At 47.4% G+C, this 20,941-nt stretch overlaps 1 protein-coding gene across 2 annotated transcripts in view; it reads right to left on the bottom strand.

Moving 5' to 3' along the window:
* Positions 1-20,941, bottom strand: part of ripor1 (RHO family interacting cell polarization regulator 1) — a 75,616-nt gene that overhangs the window by 50,065 nt on the left and 4,610 nt on the right. Inside the window, exon 1 of one of the 2 annotated variants that reach the window (XM_069181413.1) lies at positions 2,084-2,636. The exons of the other annotated variant lie outside the window; for it this stretch is intronic. The gene's annotated coding sequence lies outside the window, so the exon portion shown is untranslated. Of the gene's footprint in view, positions 1-2,083; positions 2,637-20,941 lie in introns of those variants that run through there. 2 annotated transcript variants of the gene reach the window in all.

The following is a 20,941-nucleotide window of genomic DNA, read 5'->3' as shown; positions in this document are numbered from 1 at the left end:
TTAAAAGGTAAACCAGTTACATCTATGGAGAACAAATCATAACCAAACATAATCAACTCACACCTGAAGAAGGCTCCACGGCCGAAATGCTGCGTTTTCTTTTTTCTCCTTTCAGCATGGAATAAACCTATTACTTGTTCCACAATCAATTCAGGGAACATTTCATGAATTCTGGCTTGCTCGACAGACCTGTTGGTCGTGCTTCGTCTTCTTCTCACTTCTGCGATGCTTACCATGCCTGTGCTGTCCGGGGGCACGTTTCGCCCGGACGACTGACTCTTTTTTTTGCCTGACACTTGTGCTTGTTAGCAGGGCTCTCAAAAGCCAAGCAAGTTGTGGCCCAGGTCAGTACGGGGATGGGAGGCCTCCAAGGAGGGGGCTAGTCAGGGGGCTAGTAAGTGGTACTCTTCCCTCTAGCTCAGAAAAGCCAAACCAGGGCCCAGTATGGGACACTACACTGTTAGAGGTACCGTCCTTTGGATGAGACATTTAACCCAGGTCCTGACCTTGTGGTCATTAAAGATCCTAAGGGCCTGGGTAAAAAAATAAGCTATTACTGGGCTCCTGTGCTTCACTCAAGAGCGGATGAAGTGGATTCCCACCAGCATGTAAAGCTCTCTGGGATCCTTACAAACGAAACGCACAATACAACATAAACACAAGGAATTGTGTCCTGACCTGCAGCGCTCTTTTACTTTTTATTGATTGTTCATTTCGTGCGTGCCCTGCTTTGTCTTCTGTGCAACAGCAGCACAATCTGCTTAAAAGATCATCACAGATGGCTGAGTTTAACTCCTGACACCAGTGACTTCAGTGTAAATAGTACAGTCTGGACCAGACTTACCCCTGTGAGTGAAGTACACGGGGTGTCCAAACACCCTAAACACAACAATATAGACCCCCTAAAATCTAAGGACCAGCTCCTGGTTTTAAATATCCTCAGATTGTCAACCTTCGGCTGATAAAACTGTGGTCATGAGCGCACTGGTTTTAACATTCGGAATGGCATCCTTATTATGAATAACTCAAAGTAACTGCTACAGGCGCTGTAGTCTCTCCTCATCGATGATCGGGTATTTCACCATTTTAAATCATTTCTTTCTAAATGAATCGGGCTATACGGCTAATAAACCACCAACAGTTACAAAAAAAACACAACGTCGTGTTTTCTCTTTTTTCCTTTTCTCTCTCTGAGAAACACAAGTGGCTGCGTGCATCAGCGAGTATGACTATAAATGGAACAGCGCTGCAGAGGCGTCACTGCTGGACATCTGAGGAATGCCCACCTTCACTGCCATCTCGTATGCCAAACAAGGAGGGCAACTATATTCTTCTGTAATCTTGTCCGTTACGCATCTGGAACGAAGCCATTATGCACAGGCTCAACGTGTTTCTGCACCAGTATGAAGAGGTTGTGCGAGATACTGTTTTGGCCACACCAAAAAAAAAAAAAAAAGAGGGTAACTAAGCAATTGCAGAGATTATGAACAGGGAGTCCCTACAGCGTGCACTGCCACCCAGACGGCTCACTTGCAAACCGTGAGCATCCCGGTCTTACCAAGGCGTGCTCGGCTTGCGCGTTATTTCAGTTTGCGTGGCCCGGACCAATGAACCGGGAGGGCGACACTATACGTCCCGCGACGGCCCATCAGACTCATCGTTCAACACAAAAACCTCCACCACTCTCACGATGTATTTCAAACCCAGGACCCAGGGGGCACGCAGGACCCCTTTGTCAGACGCGGAGCCGCGACCCCCGGATCGAGGCGGCCCAGCAGAAACCACTTTCTCTCCGGGAGCGACTGACAACCCGGCCGGGGCTTCAAACATGAGCTCCGCTTTTCGCTTAATAAAGACTGTTCGCGCGAAAGCCAGTTTGCTTTGTCCCTTATTTTAAAAACACAATGCTGTCATTCTGTTTGCCTCTAAACCTCGGCCTTGTCTATCATACCCCGTTAGAAAACAGCTGAATATACAGCGCATAGCTTAGCTTAGCTTGGACACGCATTTCGCAAAAAGATACCGGGGCGAAAAGCTGTGCTTGAACGGAAGGGGGATATACCCTGTGGTGCGTCTTACTTACATGTTTGTCGCCGAGGTCGATATAAGCAGCTGTTCCAGTTTTTCTTATCTAGCAGTCAATTTGAATAACAAAACAAGTGTTGTTGGGGGTTTTTTTTTTACAACCTCCGTCCGTGCCGGACTCACTCTCTCTCTCTCTCTCTTCCTCTATTCGGTGTCCCGGGGCTGCCCCGTCGTTAACGCGTTGTCCCGACGCCTCAGCTCGGAGTGGGAAGCGTTTCCTTGGGAGAGACTGTCAGAAAAACGAGAAAAGGCTGCCGGCGCGTCTGCGTGCATCCCCTTCTGGTCGCGTCCCGCCGTCCTGCGTGGAAAGAGTCCCGGGCACCTCGGCTCTGAGGCGACGTTAAATCCTCGCCAGTGTCCGTGTCCTCCTGTTGAGCGTGGGACCGTGTGTCGCTCATGCACCCTGACGCCCAGCAGCGCAAGCAGCCCCAGTGCCGAGCGCACGAAACAGTATGGCAGAGCCGGAGCAGGGGAGCAGGGGGAGGGGACGCACCCGGCGGATTAGATCGCTCTTCCTTCGCGTTCAGCTGCTGAAGAGGGAGCGGTGGCGTGTACCGCTGTCGGGGGGGTTGGTGGTGGAGGAGGAGGAGGAGGGAGGACGGATTGGAGCAGCAATTATTTATTCCCCACTTCGTACCAGCTTCTTCAAAGACGGAGGTAACGTTTAAAAAGACCGGAGGAGGGACGCTGGAAAATATAAAGAGTCGGGAAACGTCTGCGGATTCCCCACTGCAGCCGTTTTAGTTTCATCGTAACGAAGATTTCTTGCAGTTTGGGGAGTAATTCTCATTAATCAGAGAGAATTGTGAGAATTGTTTTATTTCATAGAGCCTAGATTTTCTCAGTGGTCTCGAAAGGATTGCTTTGTACTCAATAGTGCTGCAGTAGGATACCCAGCAGTATATAAGTGCAAATATAAGTTACTTTGAATAATAATAATAATAATAATAATAATAATAATAATGTGTTCACCTCATGCTCAATAAGAATACTGAGAACCAGGAATCAACAGCAGTTGGAAAAGGCATGAATCAACAACAAAATGACAAAAAAATCAATAACAGTGATAGATTGTTGTCTACTGCATTGGACAGAAATCTCCCTTGAGGGTTTCCCCCATGTGAACTGTTTCAGGCGTTTCAAGGCATGGAAATGAGTACATTCGAATTCACTACATCATTAGTTACAGTCCCTGATGCCTGGAAGGCATTACATGATCAATTGCTGGACAGTTACTATTGCTGATTGGTCATTGCTCTGTACCTTTAAAAATCAATGGCTGACCTAAACTGTGGACTGGTATACTGCCCTCTTTCATCAGTAGGAAAACTGCTGGTCACCTGACTATAGATGACCGGTTTTACTTTTATACAGTTGCACTTGCTTAGGCTGCAGTCATGCTTCTATTTGTTCAAGGCCTGAAATGCTGGAGAGGACAGCTTTCCTTCAGCCTGGGATTAAATTCATCAGCTCCATCGAATCTACCAAGACCTTTTATTTTGTTGCTTTCCCACAGCTCATCTCACACCCCACTGTACCTCTCAGTGCTTTCCCTGTCCTTTGCTCCAGGCCGCATAAGGATATACAGCACCAGTGTGGACGTTTCAAATGGGAACAATCTGCTTTTTCCAGTCTGTTGTGGTGCATCAGTAAGTGTCCCTCTCTTCAGGCAGAAGAGGCCAGTGCATTAAGTCTGTGGCACCAGCATAACAAACCTTCTGGAAGCTCTCGGCACACAATTGGAAAACACATTTGGTTCCACACCACGACGTGTGACACAGAACAGACCCCTCTGGCTGTACCTCCACCATGGGGAGTAAGCAGACGATTAAAATGCATCCTACCCATCTGCATCTGTGTTTCACTGCACCGTTCGTGGAGAACTCCAAAATTAGCACAGGGCGGAAAAGGGGAGGTGGAACATTTTATATGCAAACAAAGGACCAAGTAGATGGTTGAACAGAGCCGACAACTAATTTAAAATGTATAGGTGCATATTATCTCTGTATAATACAAAAGTTACAAAGGGCACATGTAACCTTGACAGTACGATACAGTAAGAAAATGGGCAATAGCTGTATTGTCTTAATGTACCTAACCTCAAATGTTCCATTCTCAAACCTCAAGTTAGTAAATATCACGCTTCTGTTTTCCGTTTTTGCCCTTGAACACAATAATGCTGCAGTGTTTCTTTCTGACTTGTTCTTCTTCTTATGTATGGAGGCAGGAATGCTCTCCCCGGACAGCACACCCAGATAACACAGATAGAATCGCCAGAGGAGCCTGGAAAGCCACAGCAGCCTTCATCAAAGAGGCTCACAGGCTTGACTGCACAGCAGATAACACTTGAGGGCCAAGGAGAAATGATTCGGCAGAGCAGAGCAATGCGAGTCCTGCCGGCTGCGCTGGTGCTCCTCAGGCAGCTGGGAAATCGCACTGATGTTGTGAGGTTTGCAGACACAGCACTGCAAGGGCATCTCTGGAATACTGTCTCCAGCTCACCCCACTTGCCTCCAGGGCCAGAGCCATCCAGGTAAATGGTGGAGTACCGAAAATGGATCATGGTTGAAAAAGTGAAACGGAAAAGATGTTGCTGTTGGAAATTGATAAAGAAGGTTTTCCTTTTTAAAAGCAATTTAGGATTGCCAATTATTTTCTATGTACCCGCTTGATCAGGCATATCCAGTTGTTGTTTTTTTCCACATCTCTGCTTGCAGTCATGAACCTCACAACCGCACACGGGGCAGGATGAAGAAATGGCCGCCTTCAGCCAGCCTCCTTTTAACAGAACACATCCGGCATAGCCCTGTACCGGAGCTCCACCACCAACAGCCCTGCATGGGCATAGCCCTGTACCAGTGGTCCATCGCCAACAGCCCTGCATGGGCATAGCCCTGTACCAGTGGTCCATCGCCAACAGCCCTGCATGGGCTGCAAGCCATCCGGAGTCGCCCAAACCACCTGACAGCCAACTGGGCCCTTAGCCAACTGTGCACTCCCTCCTGGGAAATTGCAGTCACAGTCGGCTAGTGACATGACTCAGGCTCGAACCCACACTTGAGTGAGCTCCTTTACTGGTTGAGCCTCTGAGGAGGCCCCCAGCCCTTTCTTCTAAACCCAGACACCCGTACCTATCACACTGACCCAGCACGGTAGGTGATGAGGCTATACTGTGGATCTTTCTGGTGAGAGCAGCTCAGAACTCAAGAGCACCTTCAATTTAAATTAAAGGAAAGGGCTTTGTAAAGTTGTGTTGATTTTGGTGAGTCACCATCGCCGTGACTGGTGTCTCTGCAGGGCTGAACTTTTCCTCTGTGATCCTAAAACTTTTCCACAAAGTCCCACAGAACGACTCCATAGCCAAGCCAGTCGAGCCATCCACAAGGATATAATGGATCCTGAAACCAGTCTTTAATCATATGCTGTGCATCTGCAGTGGTTTACCCTCCCAGAGCGGAACCTGCTGTCCTAGGGGCGTGTCTGCCCCTGTGCGCAGTGCCCTCGGCTCCAGTCACCAAGGAGACACTCTGCCAGCCGGCGTCAGGTTGAACAAGTGAGCAGGAGAGAGATCGTGAGCAAGAGCCTTGCTGCTCCAGGCTGTTTTAGGGAGATTCATTTGTAAGTTTCATAACCTCTCAGAAATTAAGCTGGCACAGATGAAAGCTGTGGGAGTCATTGTTGGCGCGGTATGTAGGGGAGCCAGCTTCACAGAGCTCACTCAGTCCCTCACAGACACAGGCACGTGCAACAGTCATCAAACACAGCATCGCTGGTGCAGCCCTCAGTGCTTCCATAGGACGTCACCTGTCCTGTTGGATTCCTAGTTTATTACATCATAGGCATGACACTTGAGGACAGCTCCACAGCTGAACTGCAATGGGGTTTTTTTCTTTAACTTTCAGCGTGGAAGAAATCTTTGCCTGTTCCTTTGCATGAATAAATCTATTCCTAGGAAGCAGTAAATTGATCAAAGACCAGCACAAAGCTCGGCCCATGTGCAGTCCAAGCATGCACTGATCTGTGACCATTCCAGACTCACGTTAAGATCCCAACACATTGCAGTTCATGTTATTGACCGCTGCTCTGCCAGGCACAGGGACCAGCCCCCACTCCCCATTGCTCAGGCAGATGTGTGGTGTTGACAGAAGCACTGACCTGCTGCTGCCCCAACCAGTCACCTCTCCAGTCCACAAGCCCAGGCCTAAGGGTTGTGAAACCACCGACAATGAGGTTAAGGCCTCTTTATCTGTCATGATTTGTGGCAGCTGGCCCCCAGGGCAAACGCTTCCTGTAGGAATTAGCTGGGAGTTTGGGAAGATGTCAGTCTTCCCCCCCAGTGGAAGCAGAGCACAGGCCTGGGAGGCTCCCATTTAAGGATAACCTGACCTCTAATCAAGCACAGCGGTAACGGAGCCAGAGAATAAGGAAGATAACCAATAAACCGAGGGCTGTAACATTCACGCAGTTGAAAAGTGGGCCAATTTACCTAACCTGAACGTGGCGTTCTCGACTGGATACTGTATGTGGGATCCCCTCACCATCATGCCCATTGTGTTTGTAGTCCTGTCTTTGCAATGCAATGCAGTGACTCTTGGATTATGCAAATGCCAAAACAGCAGGGTTTTTTGATCAAGCTCTTAGTCACATTCGGCTTGAAACTCCACAAAGCAAAGATCACGTCACCAACTTTTTTTAAAATTCTGGGGACTCTTTGCATTGCATTCTTGGGGCTGCGCTGGGCATTTACCCGTGATTCTCAATGATACCCCCCACCCCAAGGGTCACTGTGCCCTTTGGTTAAGGGTCAGTCCTGTACAAACAAGCACTGGAGCAGAAAAGAGGCGGAAGGTAGCCTGACTACTGCTTTCCAATCTCCCCCAGCGAACACGGATAATAAAATAAAGCATTCAAAGCAGAAGAGAAAAACAATGGGCAGCTCCATTCTGAGGACTGTTTTGTGTCCTAGCTCCCCATGTATCAGATAAGACAGACAGCGTGGGGGTGGGTTAGTGAGCTCTGCTGGGCTGTAAAGCTGAAAGCACTGTGTGGGAATGGAGCAAAAGCAAGTGCTGAGCTGTGCAGAGGGGAGAAGTATCTTTTCAAGACTCCCCCACGAGCCAGTGAATGAGCCTCTGCTCTCTGAGGCATTGATTCCTCTACAGTTACCAGCCCTGCTGACAAAGACCCTGCAAGCTCCGAGAGCAGTGCAAAGAGATGAATGACTCTTTCTCCAGCCTAACCGCTCGTTGCCCTGGCAACTGGATAGCGAGACCCTGGTGATGTAATCTAATTGTAATCAGAGAGAACTGTGGGTACCTGACTCTGTGAGATAGGTACGGGGCAAGAGGCTCCCTCATTCATCACTACCCATCCCTAAAAGCCTGCAACTCTATCTGCCTATATGCATTCGATTACTACTCATTGTGCACTGTTTAATCCCAGCTTAATGCAATTTACAGTGAAGGCCAAAGGTGTCTTAATTAAGAGAAGTGAGGAGATCTGCATCCCTATCAATTAAATAAGATGAAGCAAAAACAACAGAATATAAGGATGTAAAAATCCTTTTGGCAAATCATAGTCAGCATTCTCCCACACACTGCTCTTCACTGTAATGCTCTAAAGCTTGGCACTAGTCCCCTGTCATGCTATATTTACACATACAGCAAATAAAGAGGCTGCAATTTGTGCTGCTAACAATTTTCGTGGGTTTTCTCTGGCTCTTACTCTGCTGCTGAGTAGGTAGCAGTTAAGGTTTATTCCCTTTTTGTATATCGGGGTCCCCTTGCAAATGGTTCCCAGATTTCCCACTCCCCATCTTTCCCCATGTGTAAAACCAGGAGCTAAGGAGGGTGTGTGGGGGAGGATTGGGAACTGTGTGCTGAGTCCTGATGTGCAGGGAGGGGGCATGTTGTTCTGTAGTGAAAAAAGCAAAATCCAGAAGGAAATGTGACGTTATCAGTTGCCATGAAATGGACATATCGTTTAGAAACAGATGTTGAAAGAGGTAAATCACACGTTGTTTGCTTTATGTGAGACTTTATGTGTATGGTTGATGATGACTACATGGCAGTGAGAGGCATTGGGAATGCCACAATCTTTTTACATAACCTTAAGAAACTTTCAGAATGGTCAGATATTTGTTTTGACTTTTCTTGTTGACTTTTCATCAGTGTTTAATACTATCCAAGCTTACTTGCTGATGCAGAAACTCAGGCTGATTGGCATTCTTTGGAATGAGAAGTCATAAGACACAGTGCTGTGATTGGACAAGAGCTAATTAATATTCATACCCACAACTCATTGTGGTTGTCTGCTCCTAACAAACACCCTCTCCTAGAAGGCTGTTCCTTCTAACATGTACAGTATGTATCATTTCAAAAGACAGGAAGCTTAAGGGAAACCTTTCCTCTTTTGCAGCTGCTGGAGTCAATATTTGTCTCTGACTTAACTATGACCTCGGCACTGAAGCCTGTTATTTTGGATCAGTGAGTTAAACCAAAGAAGACAAGTATTTCAAAGCCCACGAGAAGCACAGTACACGTATCTCAACACACTCCCCCTTGGTGCCTTGGAGCGCAGCGAGGACCCAGCAGGGTTTCATTTGCTGGTTTTCAAACCTGGAATCTACAAACGGTTCAGTAAAGCAAAAAAACAAACAACTTGAGGTCAAGATGTCAATAAATCCCAAAAAGACAATCAACCTAGCACAGTGCCTTCAAAACTTGGGAATTAACATGGCCAACAATTTCTCCCTTCTGCCCTTGAACCAACTGTGTTTCTGTCCGTATGAAATTCGGTGTGCTTAGCCCCAGACAGATATATCAAAGAGCACACCAGAGAGCAGGGGAACATGGTACTCAGCCTGTACAGTATACTGTTCATCACGTGGCTCGGAGGTTGGATGTGCGCTAGTGCAGGGGAATGAGAGCACGGTACAGGAAGCATGAGGACTGGACATCCTCAACCCCAGAGACCTGTGGCTGTAGGCTAAAGACGTGACCTGGTCTGGGCAGCCTCTGTGTCCAGTGTGAGGTCAGGAAGGACAACACTCTACCGGTCATCAGTATCACTTCCTCTACGGAGCCCCACCATTCTGGAGGAGCTGCTTCTGTAAGATTCCAGCTAGATCAGCTTCTGCCTGTAAGCGAGAGTTAAGCAGTTAACAGGCTGTGCAAAATGTCAGCCCACCATCTTGTTGCTATCCGGTGCGTTTCTTAATAAAGCACAGCACCCTGCAGCCTTGCACTTGAGGTATTAAACAGTGCCCTTTGCATGAGAGTACAGCATGTCTTGTCACAGGCATCCTCACTTTGTGCTGAAGCAAGATTTTACACTCCAGTAAATCGTCTTTTAACCCAACATTTTCAGCACGTCAGCAGTTCTGCAGTGTCTCATTTGCTCTCCGTTTGGAAACTGTAAAACAAAAAAAATCAATGCTATCGTCTGTTCATTAACCTCTCCTGCAGAGCCCCACTCTCTAACTCTTTTGCAAGGATTAAGGACAACAAACAACAGTGAATTTGCAAAAAATATTTGACCATTCAAGAATGATGGAGCAATTGTAGAGACATGATTAATGAAGTAGATATTTTCACAGAAGAAACTGGCAAATATAAGGAAATGGGCTGGAACATGAACTTAGACCAATAATCCACATGGAAACATTTAAGAATATCAGAATTGTTACAGGTGAGAGAAGACCGTTCAGCTCGTTTATTATGTTCATTATTTTTGTGTTGGCTAGAACTGTCTGCCAAATGAATAAACCAACTCGTATTGGACTGTTAGCAAGCAATTGATTCCACAGTGGCATCAAAGGCACGTCTTAAAACCTAACATGGTTTAAATTATAAACCATACTGGCAGGACCCTTTCAAGCTAATCCTGTGGGCTGTATGAAAACAATACCTTCCAGCTGACTGTAGCAACCCATGACATTTCAGTCTCCTTACCGCCCGGCTCCAGACATCCCAGGGCCACTGATGGGCAAACTAGTGGACAGGAGTGAGAGGGTGGGCTGCCATCCTCCGACACCTGGCCCGACGAGGTTTATTTAAGAACATCAGAAGGGTACTTTTTCCAGACCCATCACCAGAAATAAAAGAAGGACCAAGAAAGAGTAGGGAACTAAACAGGAGGGACAGCTGTGGAGTAAAACCAGATGCGGGCTGGGAAGAGAAGGTCACAGATCTGGGACTGTTTAAGCTTCCCATCAGCTGGAAGAAGGGTGCTGAAAGAGTTTAGCCTGATCTGCATTTCTGTGCTATCCTGGGCAGCTGGTGCCAGCCTGCCTTGCTGTCTAGATTCTCCCCAGGGGTTCTGAGACTCATAAATTCCTCAGACAGAGATAAACCCCCTTCCAGATTGGCTTGAATCAACCTCAGCCTTCAGCGTCAGTCACTTCTCTTTTTTATGGCTCCTTCCCACGTGAGTAATGGCGTCGAAGAGCGTGGCACCGCTGGGAAGCAGACGGGACGAGCCGCCTCTTCCTCCCTGAAACGAGCTGCTCGGCGGGACGGAGAGGAGGAGAAACAGGACGAGGGACACAAACTCCCCCGCCGGTGCGCACGCGCGCTCACAAGGCATATGGAAGACGTTAGCGGTCGCCTGAGCGGTGCCCCTGGGAGTTCAGTTCATCAATTTTAAATTACAGAGTCACAGCGCTGGCCGCAGGCTCGGGCTCCAGCTTGGAAAACAAATAGACAGCAAAGGGAGACCATCCTTAAAAAAAGACCTGCAGAGCGCACACTGTAATTCACTTAGCAGGACTGGGAACTGGCAACAGGAGGCCGCTGCAGCTGGTGAACGGTTTCAGACCCAAAGTGTTTGCTGTGTTATGGCCTTGGGAACAGGAGAGGGTAGAGGGCTCTGCAGATGCGTTTTATAGCCCCCTGTTAAAAAGCTGAAGGAACTGTATATTTTTAGCCTAGAACAGAGAAGGGGTCCTAAACCTGAAGCAGAAGGCATACGTAGAAACTATGTGGAAGTGCCTTTAAAATTGAGAACCACAGGCACTTCTTTACACAAAGGGTTGCGGGAGCATGGAACAATACCTCTCGGATTAGATGGGCTGGATAGACTAATCCCATTTGGAACCTTTCCTATGTTCTTAAATACTGTATCTGCCCCCTTGAGGACTAAAGAAAACTTTAATGAACACAGCGATGTTGAAACAAAGTGAAATCGATGTTCTAGAACCCTGAAGAGAAACCTTTCCAGAGTCTACAGGACTTGCTTTGGCACAGTCTGCCCATCATCATCCTACCCTGCAAACACATCTCCAAGCCATCGTTCGCCGCACAGTGGCCTTGCACCAGCTATGATCGCACTGCCTGTCTCGGGAACCCCAGTGACATCCCTGTGAAAAGAACCGGCTCACGGCCCATTTTTGGGGGCAGTCTGCTCCACAGCTCAGACCCACTCCGTGGAAAAGGCAGTCTGTCTCACTTTTGGGCGACGCCATTCTCCCTGCAGTGAAACCACCAAGGCTTTCTTGGCCTGTGCCTTTGTGACTCAGGGCCACAACAGCAGCACCCTGCCTCGCTGCTGCCCCCTGCCTGCTCCCCCAGTGAGCTCCCATCCAGGCAAATCTGCAGGACAATACAAAACAGCCTGAGCTGTATCAGCAACAGATAAGCGCGTAAAATTGCTCCTTTGTTTGCGCCACATCAGGTTCGGTTTTTGGTGTACTTCAGCGCACCCAATCTGTCTGTAAACAGACCACTGAATGTGTGTGATCAATGTGTGGGGTGGTCAGTTTGAATGGCCAGGATGGTACATGATTACCAACTGATCGGGTGTTCAATGAGCTCTACTGAATCAGAAAGACTTGTCCAGACACAAATCGACAACTGGGAGAGATGGGCAATGTAATCCAGCATACCTTAATATTTTTTTCTCTGTCCTACACTACATTCATGTTGGAAAAGCACTGTGGAATATTGATCCCTTCAGTAGGGTTCTACAGGTGAGCTGTGAATACCTCTGTCACAGTGTTTCTGCATCACACCGCTGGTGAAAGAACAGTTACTCCACCTCTCCGCCCCACACATCAGTGTTGCTGCTCCTTAGAAAAGGACTTCAATGCTAGAGAGGCATCCGTGTTTGTGTTTCTAACTTAAGGGATCCATTCCAAGGGCAGAGGTAATTAAAAGTCACTGCAGGCCTCTCATTGAAGTGGCTGAAGGGCTTAGGGTGTCTGTTTCACACGCTGTGCACACTGAGCAACGATGAGCCAGGCTGCCTGACACCAGAGACGGGCTCAAAACACCTCCCTACACAAGGAGCCTCTGTAGCCAGCTGCTTAATAATACTTCACTATCTTCCTGACTTTCATTATTGGAAAACTATCATTATCCGCCTTAAATAAATGTGCAATAATTCTAGCATTTGAGAAGATGGCAGAAAACTCATGCCACACGCTTTAAAATCAAAACCAAAACAAATTGCACTCAACCCACTTCCTTCAAGTTGCTACTCTCATCAGTGTTTTGGCTGGATTGTTTATTTCTATGTCTTTGAGACCTATAAGCTCTGTAGCACATGGTTAAGTATCACAGTGATTGCTTGTGTTACACAGGATTGGCAGGAATGCAGCACTGAACTTCAAATGCATTCCAGATCAGACTGTGAGATGACATTATATGGAACATTGTATCTCAAAATAAAGAACAGCGCAGTTCAGTGCTTTGGAGAAGGAAACTGTAGTGCAAACACATCATTTTTGTTTTTCAACCAAACGCTCGGTTCACTGAGACTTCCTCATTTTGCTTTGCTCCTGAAAGAAACAGGAGTCTTCTGTTTGGCCTGACTGAGCGATGACAAGCCGCAGGGGTTAACACACACTGTGTCCGAGTCAGAACCGCCCTCAGTCCCAGCAACAAGGACGGAGAGTTTTATAGAGCCACATAGCAGCAGTCAAGAGCTGGTGGGAGCTCACTCTGCTTCGGTTGCCCTTAAACTGATGGAATAAAGATAGACTGCCGCTGGAAGAACAGAAAACCGCTTGTTATCGTGTCTCACACAAGATTCCTGGAGTCCTGCCACTCTTCTCTTTCTCTCTCTCTGGGTTAAGTGCAACCTGCTCTGGGTCATTTCCTCTGTGGACATGGAGTCCAGACCACTAGTCACACAGCACTGACTGACTCATCCCAGATTAGAAGCCCATACTCAGGGCTATATATAGAGCCCCAGTCATGAGGAAGGTTCACTTCCAGCACTGGAGCTGAAGTGTGACTGCAAATTCTTTAAAAACAGCACAGTATGAGAAGGAGAGAAACACAAGTGGAAGCAGAACTCTAGCCTGAAATGCCACAGGAACAGAACACAGCACAATGCAATCACGACTTCAGCCTCCATACCAAGATTTTTCACTTTCGGCATATGATTCCATTCCTGGCAAAAAAAGCGTAATACTCCAAATCGAGGCCAGATCATTTTTTGGACATCTTTCGCTCTGAAATGAAGAAAATGTATCATCTGGGGATCTCTTTCAATTTTGCTTTTTCAGGCCCAGATTGCAAAGATTTTCCTTCTTTAAAATGATACACTGCCTCACCAAAATCAGCTGAATTCATAGTTTCACAATTCAGTCTGTCAGGCAGTCACTGGCTGCCAATGAAACACAAACAATAAAATAATAAGGTTGCTTCCAAACAAATAACAAGTAAAAATGTGCATGGAAAAATCAACAATCATTAATCTATACATTTTGATCATAAGGAACCATATTTTCTATAAAAGGGAATAAAAGCAAGCATTTTGCACCCCAGGACATGACTATGTCCAGTCCAGTGACTGATGTGTGATGGTACACTGAAAGCCAAAGCTATTCCAGTCCTTTCTACTGCTGGACGTGGAAGTACATTTAAAAGCAAGAGCAGGGGGCACTTCTTTACTCAAAGAGTTGTGGGAGTATGCAACAAGCCATCCAGCCATGTTGTTGAAGCCGACACTCCGGCTTCATTCAACAAACAACTGGATAAGATCTTTGGACCAGTTAACTACTAACTACTTAACGGGCTGGAAGGACTGAATGACCTTATATTCATTTGCAACTGTTGTTAAGGTCTTATGTAAACTGTGACACATGGGGGGTGGGGGTGTATAATATCTATAGGCATGACCCGCTCAGGAAATGAGCCATCTCCTTAACAGCCTGGCACAGAGAAGTGAGAGCAGCTCTGGATACACTGCCCACACTAGCAGGATCAAGAGGGTAGGCTGGGGGGGTAGATATCCCACGTTGCACAAGGACAATCACAGCTCTGCTGCCCTGGCACTACATATAACGTGCACATGCCTCAGGAGGTAGGCTCTTCAGCATGATTAGAGGAATACAATACCCACACAGGCACATGCATATCAAACTGTAACTTTCCTCTTTGGTCAGCCGGTGGCCTTGTGACTCCCGATCAGCAAGGCTAGGAAGTGCTCCCGCTCATTCGGGAGCGACTGTCCCGGCTCACAGTGGACAGTGGGCACACACGCCCGGGCAGGCCTCAGAGCTGAACGACACAGGAGCTATCTGCTGCAGGCCAACAGTCAGCGGGTTCAGCCCTGTGTCACTGGGACTGGGACACCTGCTGCAGCCAGGAGCACGACCTCACTCACATTCCAGCCTCTCGGTCTTACGAATCCCTGACCTCACTCTGTACAGCCTTGAGACATGGAGAGCAAGCTGGGGTCTGCGAAAAGACATGGCCAATAAAGTGATCTGATCTTATCTTATATCCCCTCCCCAGCCTGCGCCCCAGCCACCTCTTGTCGCCAGCAGCCCAGCTCCCCCTAAAAACAAATCCAGCATCTCGGAGCCATCGTGCACGCTGGAAGGAAGTGGCTCCTACTGTAATTCGATAATTGCATCCATACCCTCCGAATCTGCCAAGAGAGCAGCACACAGCAGAGAAAAGCAAAGCCAGCAGACTAGCACACAGCCGCCTCTACCAGTGCTGCTGCTCCACAGCGACATCCCCAGCCTGCCTCTTCATTTTTCAAGGATTGACTGTTTCTCTGAATAGACAGGCATCGTCAAAGGCATTGTCCAGGATGAATAGATCAATTACAACGTTTAATTGGGACCAATTCAATGTTAAACATACAGAAATGAGCCATTTATATAGAACCGAAAAGGTTTGTGTAATTGTGTCACTAAATCGTGATTTCAGGCGCAGCATAACAGTGTCAATATTTGGATGACTTGTTTATTTCTGTCTAGGGGGGGAAAGAATGATCAGAAGCTGGACAGCTGAGCTCAGCTGCGTCGGCGTTGCAGGGGGAACAAACTCCAGCCGTGCACTTTTCTCTCTTGGAGAAGCAGCGCCACCTCGTGGACGATCCCGCTCTTTGTAACCCAAGAGCGTCGCATCACGTGGTCCCAACGGGGGCGGCTCGGGGCTGTGCCTCTGCAGATGAAACCGCCGACATACTGTTAACCTAACTCTATATATCTTATTTTGTATTGCCGTACTTATTTTATTTTCAATTTTTAGTCTATTGTGATGTCTGTTTTTGCTGGTCTTGGGCTGGGCTGCTGTAACACCTCAGTTTCCCTTCGGGATCAATAAAGTCTTATCTATCTTAACGTCAATCGATGCAAAACTATTACGGGGGGAGACAACAGTTCACTGCAGTTACGCTTCTGGGTGTGACCACCGCGACGTTCATGTGAAACGCTTCGCAGACAGCCAGTGCACACTGGCTCTCGATAGAGACGAGCCCCACCGTGCGAGCCCCAGCTCAGCGCACACGCAGGACAGCTGAGGTTTAGCGAACCGAACAGCCGTGCAAGCGAGGTAAACGAAGCGACACGAACGCAGATGAAGAACCTGTCACAGAATATTAATAACAAGACGGTATGATGAGGCCTGAGTGCAGCTGTTGTCCTCCCAGACACAATAAAAGGCGTAGTTTCTTTCCCTAATAGATAATCCCAGATTATGCCCCTGAGCCCTCGGCGACTGTGTCACCACACCCTTATCGATTAATTTTCTCTTTCAATGAACTTGTAATCTTTCCCAGAATGAACATTCTACCATACACAGAGTCATCACACTGGTCAGTGGCGACCAGTGCGATGAATAGTTAAAAAAAACGTTTTAAGAACTTGCAAAAACACGCTGTCAACATCATCGACCAGGTGGGCGCTGCACTTCAAATCCTCGGATGAACACGGCTGCAGAATCATGTAATTCATCGTACAGGTCTTGATTTCCTTCCCTTTACGGAACGCGTGCAGTTTAACACTGAAAAGCATGAGACGTGTCGTATTGTGATACAGACCCCGACACAGGCAATTCAGCGCACAAACTGAAAGGAACAGAAAAAAAGTTACAGTACAGCGACGAAAGGACTCAGGGTGTCCTGGATTTCTGTATCTTATTCATTTTCCTCAACATCTTGAACGGTGGGCTTGAGGCCAGCCTCACACACAGGGCTCTCTGTGTTGGGGCCTGTAGTGTCCACACACATAGTGTGCAGAGGTGCCTGGGGTCTCATTCACAAAACTGTTTTTAAAGGCAAGCTCCGCTTTTCTTGAAAAATGTTTGGTTTAACACTTTTGAGTGCAAATGTTATCCCCCCACCACCACCCCTGCAGCTAAGAAAACATCTGATACTTTTAAAATTCAGGGTGGAATCTGAGGGCTGTAATACCGAGTATGGATCCAAAAGCAAAACAAAAGTAAGAGGCAAATGAATAAGGAATATACAACCTGGTTACATTATCCAACAGGAGAAAGTCACACACTCCAGGATGCTAACAGCACTGTACAATTCCTGCAATGTTATTACAGAAACAACTATTGAAAAAAAATCTCCTGCAAAATATGCCCACCTATCTACATTGGAGAAACAGGAAGGAGACTCGGAGACCGCTTCAGAGAACATGTTAGGGTTGTGAAGATTAAAGATTTCTCCAAGCCCATAGTTCCTCATTTCACCTCAGACGGCCATGATCACACCGATCTCTTTGTCTCTGTTCTCAAAGAAGGGTTTCTCAACTCCCACAGCAGAAAGACTACAGAATCGAAATTCATCCTGAAACTAGGTTCAAACCTGTGTGATCTTCTCTACTCTCATGCAGGTTTTGACTTCACACCTCTCTTCACCCCTCTCCACTTCCTGAGTGGGCTCTCTGCCCCTCCTGCCTCCTCTCCTAGCTTTTGTTCTCCTGTGCTATTTAATCTTTGCTGTCTGCCCTGTCTTTCTCACACCTGAAGAAGGCTTCACAGCTTTTCAGCATGGAATAAACCTATGACTTGTTCCTTTGCAGACTACGCATGCTGACACAGCCACCCACCTGAACTGTTGAAAAAAAAATACATGTTTAGAAATTGAGCTAGTCAAATGAGGAGGCAAAGGGTTCGGAGATCTTTCAATGCAAAATCTTGGGAGGCCTGGAATGATATAATACACCTTTGATAACTTGAAGGAATAAGATGAAGTGGGGGTGGTCTAATATGTTTGGGAGTGATCAACGTCGGTCTGAAAGTGTGGGGTACATTTCATCTGGACATCAGAGCTATGTTACCTCTCCCTCATCACGAGTAACGGAGGCAAAGTGTAGCCATACCCTCTGAATCTGCACAGAAAAGCAAAGCAGCACACTGCAGTACAGCTCAGCCTTGAAACAGGAGAGCAAAAAATAACATTTTATGTTCCAGACTTCTCCCACGGAACTTCCGTCCTCCTCTTTCCCAGAGCTGGAAAACAGAGGCTGTGCGTGTAAACAGTACTGTTGCTCTAAACTAGAGGGTGAAGGGTAATAAAAACAGGTTAAGGCACAGTCAGTTGGAGCATGAGAGACAGAAATGGGCTGATTAAAAAAAACAATGGAGCTGGAGGCAGTGACTGAAACCTGCTCAGTTAAGATAATAACAGAAAAGTCTTCTTTAAAGATGGTCTGCCTCTTTTTAAAGGCATTCAGAGAAACCACACAGTCCCCAGTTGGGAAGAGATGCTCGGCTGTCAGGGCCCAGCTGAGAAGCAGTGGGGTAAATGGATGTCAAAGCAGAGGGCAGGCCTCCCTTATCCCACACTGCAGACACCGGCCATCTCCCCTGCTGATAAGGGCCTGCCACAGGATCAGACCGGTGTGATAGCAGAACAATGACTGCACCCCCTCCAGGAAACACATGCACACTGGTATTACTCCACGTCAACAGCCCCCCCCCCCCAGACAATCAGGAAGAGATAAAGCCACAACCTTTCTGGAGGGGCATGGAGAATCCCCCAGCTGGCACACTCACAGCGACATGCCACGGCCCAGGAGGGCTCTTCTGAAGGAGCCAGGCAGGAATCCCTGCTCAGTCTCCCTGGAATCGTGAGCAGATTCCACACAGATTCCACGGATGCCTGACAGCCACCGGCACAGACATGGGGAGAGAGGATTGGCATCCCCTCCAAAACAGCGGAGACTGACCCAAAGTACTCAACGCACTTCCAGACGTACCTGTCACGAATTCCGCAATCCCACACAAGCCTCCACCAATTCCAGAAGGCATTGACTTCAGAATTAATGATCCAATCACCCCTCCCGGTCACTACCACACCTTCCAGCTCCAGACTGTTCAACAGCAGCACACAGCTGCTTCGGTGCTCAGTATCTGGTTTCCCAGTTGAGCTTCACGTCTTGCCTTCACAGTGATTCTCCTGATCTCTCTGTTGTGTGTTCCTGGTTCCTGGAGTTCGATCCCCCTTGACAACGATTCCGGATCTCGACTGATGTCTAAGTACACCTGGTTTTCTAGACCCCTGCTCCTGCTAGGCTTCTTGCTACCGCATAGGGTCCGTCTACGATCCACAGTACTGTTCAGCAGTCTGCATTCAATGGAACATCCTAACGACTACTTGGTCAGGTGAATACAGGCTCTATAAACCTGGATGTGTGACCAGTGACAGATTAGTTTAATGCACAACCATTTCTTGCAGTTGACTAAGTTAGGAAGTAACCTTCTTTTAGATGCATGGCGCCGGCCACCTACTGTAAATCAACAACTGGACAGCCAATATAACAGCCTTCTCCAGAAGGGCATTGAAAGAATCCTTTCAAGTGTGCCCTGGGGGTACAGCCCCACATAAAGCTTTTGTTCTGAAAAGTGCCTGCAGGTGTTTTGAAAGGTCTGGAGCGCTTCAGCTTATTCAGGGATTTAGAGACCCCCCCCCTCCCCCCGTTTTACAAGGGCAGAAACGTCCCTGTTCAGTGTGAAGTGTGTCTGTGTTGCTATACGCATGCCTGCTCTCTATAAGAGTCCTTTTCAACCGGCATTAAAGGAGGACTCCAGCATTGCAAGTGTTACCCTACATTCTCTCTTCCCTTTCTTTAAAATAGTGAATAATCACTGCTCTTTGGTAAATGATTGATGAGGAGCTTCATACATATTCAAAATATATTACAATCCCCCCGGGACCCACCCATAAATTTTTAACCGATCCTAAACTGCCACTCACAGACGCCAGCTGCTGTCTCAGCTCCCCACACCCCCTTCTCCTCTCGCTCCAGCGGCGAGCTCAGCCGGACAGCAGGCCTGCAGACACCCCTGGACCAGCACCCTCATTTCACTGTTACCGTCACGGGTTATTTATAAGGCGTTTTTTACATCGCAAAAGACAAGACCATAAAGGAAGAGCCCCAATCGCCTGCCGCTGAAAGTCATAATTGTCAGTGCTCTTTGGAAAGTGTGGACAGGCCCCCAGATGCAGTCCACAAGGCTTTTTTCTGCTATTTCCGCGTCTGTACTGCACTTTAGCTAAGCGATGTCCCAAAGTCAAGTTGTACACAAGTGGAGAATAAGAAGACAATGGGATGACATCAGCTGACCTGTACCTTCCTCTTCTCCTCAGTCACATGGAAGACATTAACAGGCTGGGTTTCCCTTTCACATACAAACTGTCATACCCTGGAGCACTGCTTTTTATCCTGTGTATATTTAACATCTCCCACCACACAAACACAAAGACAGGCACCGGGGATCTGGCATCTCCTCAAAACCCTTTGCTGCACACTGCTCTTGTAGATCAAGCTACCCCTCTGCAATGTTGTACTACTCTCTAGGGCATCTGCATCAGTTTTTGTACAGATGTCCTGTATTTTTGTTTCTTTGGTACTGCATTTATTGCATGCATTCTGCGCCACATAAATGTGTATATAAGATCATGCAATCTCTGTTGCATTAATGCAATGTTGAATTCCTTGCATGCATAATACAATGCATTTTTTTAGAAGCAGCCCTTGCAATACCAGACAGATGAGACTAATGCACAAAACACTGTTAAGAAACTTTGTAAAGACTTCTTAAAGGCTTTCTTGATTCTTAATCTTTTTGGTGCTGAAGACTTAAATTTCAGCACAGTTGCTTTATTTCAATGTTGCCTATTAAACGTCCAGATTTGGGGTTCCCTACCCAGTTTCTCTGGGCCAGAGCACCTGCATATTGTGTAACCGTATCAGGGAGACCCAGCAAAGAAGATAACTGTGGAAATTCATTAACTCGGAAACAGCAGTCCTGGGAATTAAAGGGCTAGCCGAGAAAGACCTTTTAGACTGCTTTGAAATACGGCAAACATCTAATTAGAAGAAAGTGCTTCTAAAGAGCTTTAGGGTGCAGTTAAAGTTTGATAGGCCATTTAGCACACTTCACATTAGACATGCTTGTAAACAAACACACACAACCCTTTCCAGTAAATGAAAGTGTTGTCTGGTCTCCCAGCAGTGAATGGGCTGTGCAGTGGCAGTGGAACACGGGCTCGGTGTCACCCAAACCCCACTCCAGATAGACCACAGGGGTCAAGCAGGACGAGCTGCTCACAAGGCAGGAGTGAAATTCTGGACAGGAGTGTAAAACTGGCATGACAACCA

Source organism: Lepisosteus oculatus, chromosome 20 (genome assembly GCF_040954835.1).
Source record: "Lepisosteus oculatus isolate fLepOcu1 chromosome 20, fLepOcu1.hap2, whole genome shotgun sequence".
Taxonomy (NCBI): domain Eukaryota; kingdom Metazoa; phylum Chordata; class Actinopteri; order Semionotiformes; family Lepisosteidae; genus Lepisosteus; species Lepisosteus oculatus.
The sequence above is the reverse complement of the archived record's forward strand: the minus strand, read 5'-3'. Positions and strand labels throughout refer to the sequence as shown.